Source organism: Miniopterus schreibersii (genome assembly GCF_964146895.1).
Source record: "Miniopterus schreibersii genome assembly, chromosome: 2".
NCBI classification, from domain to species: domain Eukaryota; kingdom Metazoa; phylum Chordata; class Mammalia; order Chiroptera; family Miniopteridae; genus Miniopterus; species Miniopterus schreibersii.
The window spans coordinates 70515139-70521212 of record NC_138102.1 but is presented as its reverse complement, the minus strand read 5'-3'; positions in this window follow the sequence as shown (position 1 = coordinate 70521212).

Below are 6074 nucleotides of genomic sequence, written 5' to 3'. Positions count from 1 at the left end.
TGTGGTACCTTTATGCAGTGGAATACTACTCGGCCATAAAATAGAAGGAAATCTTACCTTTTGAGGCAGCATGGATGGACCCAGAGAGCACTACACCAAGTGAAATCAGCCAGTCAGAGAAAGACAAATATGATTTCACTTATATGTGGAATCTAATGAACAAAATAAACTAACAAACAGACTCATAGATAAAGAGAACAGACAGACAGCTGTCAGAGGGGAGGGGGGCTGGGGGGCTGGGTGAAAAAGGTGAAGGGATTAAGCAAAAAAAACCCAAACTCATAGACATGGACAACAATATGGTGATTACCAGAGAGAAAGAGGGATGGGGAGAGGTAGAGGAGGGTAAAGGGGTATAAATGGATAAATGGTGATGAAAGGAGACTTGACTTTGGGTGGTGAACACAGAAACAATATACAATGATGTATTATAGAACTGTATACCTGAAACCTATTTAATTTTATTAACCAATGTCACCCCAATAAATTCAATAGAATTTTTTTTAAAAATAAAATATAAAACCGATTATCTCTCTTTTGCTTAAGGGCCTTCTCATTGTCCTTGCCATAAAGTCAGGCTCCTTACCATGACTTAACAGGCCCTGCCACCAGGATCCTGCCTCTTCTCTAACGTCATCCCCCCCTCCCCCGCCCCCTTTCTCTTCCAGCAGACTTCCAAGTCCTCTCCTGAGTCTGGCTTTGGCACTGGGAGAGCCCCTGGGGACGACTCCTTCTCCTCCTTCAAGTGGCAGCCTAACTCCCACCTCCTAGGAAGGTCCTCACTGACCATCTCACCAGAAGCATCCTACACAAGTGACTTGTTATTTGATGACATGGTTGCTTTCCTTCACAGCATTGATCATTACATATTTTTTCTTACTTGTTTATAATCTATAACTTTAAAATGTCTTTTAAGGACTGTACTCCCAACACCTAACACAGTGACTGACATTATTTTCATCATCATCATCATTGTAATGAATGAGACAAAATAGACAACTGAACTGCTGGATATTTCATGAAAAATTTCCATAACCTAGACCATTTCAGAAACTCACTTCTCTGAGGTCTTTTCTTTCTTCCTTCTGTCCCTCTCCCAACCCTTTCTCTCTCTTGATCTCTCTGTGGCTTAAAATATATTTTGCTGCTCACAGAGAGTGTGAAATAATTATATTCTGCCCTTAGCTCCTGGCTGAAAGATCGTATGACTTTAACTGCTGGCTCACTGTCTACCTTAGTTTTCTTTTCAGTATAGTGAACATGCATTTTCTATTTGGTAAAGACTTTTAAATATATTTAGCTTAATGGTGTTTTTCTGTTGAGGGGTATTATTAATGTGTGACAGAGAGTGCTGAGGGAGTGAATAAAGGTGTCACTATTAATAACAATTTGAGAAACTGAGACCTACAGGAGTAGGGCTCAAGTCCAACCTGAGAACTTGACGTCTGTGCCAGCCAGGAATGACCAGAGCTTTCTGGTAGCATTGCCTTGTAAACAATATTTACTGAATTGTTTTCTCTTTTTATTTTACCAATACCCAAGCAGTGTTTCCCAAACAGATCTTAATTAATATAAAATAAAACAAAAATAATACTTTAGTTGTTAAAAAAAAAAAAGAAAGAAAGAAAAGGAGCTACTAGAGTTCTAGACTGATAAATCACTAAAATAATATTTGATGGAAGATTACTAAGTGATTTTTGACATAAAACAGAGAATTTCAAAGAACTGAGTAACAGTATACAAATTACCTCCAGTCTCCTTTGCACATTTATTTGAACAAAATTAATCACTCTATATATTGATTACAGATAAACATGATATATATCTGATAAAAATACGGATATGTCATAGTCCTCAATATTTATCACTGAATACATGAACTAAGAGTTTAAAAGGCCAATAAAATTTTACTTTACATGAATGCTTATGAAAATATTTTACTTGCTTTTAACACACTTAGAGCTTTATGGTCACTGCAAATTTTTAAATTTCTAATTTTAATTTACATGGGTATTTTTGTTCTCGAAATTTAAAATAGTGTGATAAATAAAAATGGAGAATTTGGAATGTAAACATAAGTTTAAAGAGAAAAAAAAGAATAATGGAAAATATCAAGCTGTTTAAAGTACTTTTTTTAAGTGAATGATGAATGGATGAATTTAGAGTCCACTGGATAAGAGTACAAGAGTGATATAAATATTTTATTTTAAAATGTAAGAATTTATGGAACCCAGGAAATAACATCCTTTGCAATTCCAAAAAATTTTAGAAGTCACTCTAAAGGGAGCATATTAACTAATCTCTAAATTTGAATCCCAGATTTCCAGGCAAGAGGGTTTGATTGGTCCAATGCGGATCAGATATCTGTCCTTATTGGAACCCCTGTGGCCAGTGAGCTGGGCTCACAAGGCTTGCTGTTCACTCAGCAGAGGTTCCCAGGGGTTGGGCAGTCCATGGCCAGTAGTTCTCAGAGAAGGGGGCGGCAGTCAAGAAAGCTTGACTAGCCCTGACCGGCGTGGCTCAGTGGTTACACTCTTGGCCTGCTCACCAGAGTTCGGGTCAGGGGTTCGATTCCCAGTAAAGGGCACCTACCTGCAACCTTGCAGGTCTGATCCCCACCCCACCCCTGGAGGGGGCTTGTGTGGGAGGCAACCAATGGATGAGTAGGTGTCTCCCTGTCCCTCTCCCTCTTCCCTTCCACTCTCTCTAAAAATCAATGGAAGAAATATCCTCACTCCTCAGGTGAGGATTTAAAAAAGATAGAAAGCTTGACTACTTAATGAACATTTTTATTTAATATGCAAATGTTTCTTATACATAGAACTGCAGTGAATTTATTCTTATGCTTAAATCATTCTTTTAGAAAGTTGTGGGGGTTTTTTAGAAAACAGACTGTGGCCACTCAGAAAATATATTGGCACCCACTCTCCCAAAAAGCTCTGAGGCACCCTGACTCTCCAAGACAACTGAGAGCACTGGACGCGCGGCCAGTCCCCACCGCCTCGGTTCCTCTCCACGTGGGATAGGAGGCACTTTGTTCAATGATGAAAACACTCAGAACATGAAGTGTCACATAAACCTTCCTCATGACACACACTTCGTTCCTCTTCCCAGGCAGGGGTCCAATGTGTATTTTAGATTCCCTCTTGAGCATCCGTCAGCATCTCTACCTCTTATTTCATAAGCCAACTTACATTTTGCTCTTATATTTTTAATCAGGTTGAGTAATACAGCTACCAGTCTAGGCCCAAACTGGGTTGACTCGCTCACAACTACGAATAATACAACGAGGAATGAAAAGGAAACACCGGCAGGAGGAACGTGTCTCCAATTCCGTGCTTCCCTGCTTCAGACATTTCCATGAATTTGTCACACCCAGTGACAACCTGTACTTTTTAAAAAACAACTGTACTGAAATAGAATTCACCCATTTAAAGTGTACAATTCGATGCTTTAGTATATTCAGAGTTGTACGACCATCACATAATCTCATTTAGAACATTTTCATCCCCCACAGGAGAAAGTCCATACCTTTCAGCAGTCACTCCCCGTCCCCCAGCCTACTGCCCAGCCCCAAGGGGCCATTAATCTACTTTACGTCCCTATGGATTACCTAGCCCGGACATTTCCTATAAATAAAATCATAAAATTTGTGCCTGGATTTTTTCACTTATATAATGTTTTCAAGGTTCGTTCATGTTGTAGCATGAATTAGTACTTCATTTTTATTATCAAGTAATATTTCATTGTATGCATTTTACTACTGTATTAGTCAGAGTTCTACAGAGAAACAGGACCAGCAGGATGTGTGTGTGTGTGTGTGTGTGTGTGTGTGTGTGTGTGTGTGTGTGTGTAGAGGGAGAGAGTGTGAGAGAGGTTATTCACTTTTAAGGAATTGGCTCATGTGATTGTGGAGGCTTGGCAAGTCCAAAATCTGATGGAATAGGCCCTGGCTGGGTGGCTCAGTTGGTTGGAGCATCATCTCGTATACCAGAAGGTTGCAGGTTTGATTCCTGGTCAGGGCACATACCTAGGTTAAGGGTTCGATCCCCTCTCTCTCACATCGATGTTTCTCTCTCTCCCTTCCTCTCTCTAAAATCATTAAAACATATCCTCCAGTGAAGATTAAAAGAAACAAAATTAGATGGAATAGGCTGGCAGGTTAGAGACTCAGGGAAGAGTTTCAGTTCAAGTCTAAAGGCAGTCTGCTGACACAAGTCCTTCTTACCTGGAGGAAGTCAGTCTTTTGTCTTATTCAGGCCTTCAGCTGATTGGATGAGGCCCACCCACATTAGGGAGGGTAATCTGCTTTCATCACAGTTTTAAACATTAACTTATTTTAAAAAACACTTATACAGTCCAGTTAGCATGGCTCAGTGGTTGAGCATTGACCTATAAACCAGGAGGTCGTGATTAGATTCCCAGTCAGGGCACATGCTGGGGTTGGGTTTCGATCCCCAGTGGGGGTGTGCAGGAGGCAGCCGATGGATGGATGACTCTCATCATTGGTGTTTCTATCTCTCTCCCTCTCCCTTCCTCTCTCTGAAATCAATAAAAACATTTTTTTTAAAAAAAAAAACCAACACACCTACACAAAAACATCCAGAATAATGTTTGACCATAGCCCAGCCATGTTGACATGTCAAATTAACCATCATAACAACATTTTTCTTACCCATGTATCAGGGAATGAAAATTTGTGCCGTTCCCATTTTTTGGTCATTATGAGCTGTTATAAACATTCATGTACAAATTTTTGTGTGGATATATGTTTTTATTTATCTAAGAATAAAATAAAATTCTAGGGTAAAATGGCAATTCTATGTTTAACATTTTGTGGAACTGCCAAAATCCGTTTTCCCAAGCAGCTGCACCATTTTTACATTCCCACCAGCAATGTGTAAGGATTCCAGTTTCTCCATAACTTTGCTAATATTTGTTATTATTTCTTTTTTTATTTTGGCATCCTAGTATGTGTGAAGTGGTATCTCATTTCCATTTTCCTGATAACTGATGCTATGAAGACTTTTTCACATGCTTATTGATTGGCCTTTTGTATATCTTCTTTGAAGAAATATCTATTCAGATTCTTTGTCCATTTGTTAATTGGGTTATTTCTCTTTGTATTAAGTTGTAAGAGTTCTTTATATATTTGGAAGACAGGTCCCATATCTGATATATAATTTGCAAATATTTTCTCCCACTCTGTGGGTTGTTTTTTCATTTTCTTGATGATATCATTTGTAGCACAAAAGTTTTTACTTTTGATGAAGTCCAACTTATTATTCTTTTTTTGTTTTTGTTGCTTATGCTTTTGGCTTTATATTTGTACCTAATCCAAGGTCTGAAAATCTAATTCTATGTTTTCTTCTAAGAGTTTTGTTGTAGCTCATATATTTGTGTATAATTTTGAGTTAATTTTGTGTGTGGTGTGAAGAAGGAATCTTACTTCATTCTTTTGCATGTGGTGATCTAGTTGACCCAGCACTTGAACTTACCCTTTTATTGAACTTATACTTACACTTATAAATTTATCCTTAATTAAACTAAACTTTTTCATGTAAGTTTAAAAGAAAATGTTATAGCACTAGCATAAATGTACAACAAATATAATTTGCCATAAAAAGAAGAGAGCATAAATATAAATACTAAGAAAACAACGCTATAAAATTTTAGAGATACAGATGAGTGCTGAAGGCCTCTTTTTTTGTTAAAAAGGGTGATCAGAAAGTGTTGGGAAGGTATTAGGGATATAGTAGCACCAAACTGAGATGTCCCCAATTAGAAAGATTAAAAGAAAGAATTAAATCACTCACTGAGCGATTTGAGGGGATTTAAGGCTTTTCTATGAATGAACAGGTAAGTAGGGAATTCCCTTTGCTGCCTCAGCGTAGATCCCACCCTTTAGGAAACATTTCTCTTTATCATTAGAAACAACAGTAATGGAAAGAACCTGGGCTGGAGAGGGAGCTCACCATGAGTTTGGTCCCAGGCTCATCACTTATTGCTCAGCCTGAGGAACCTGTTGGCTCAGCTGTAGAAAATCTCTCCCTAACGGATGGTGTGAAGATTCA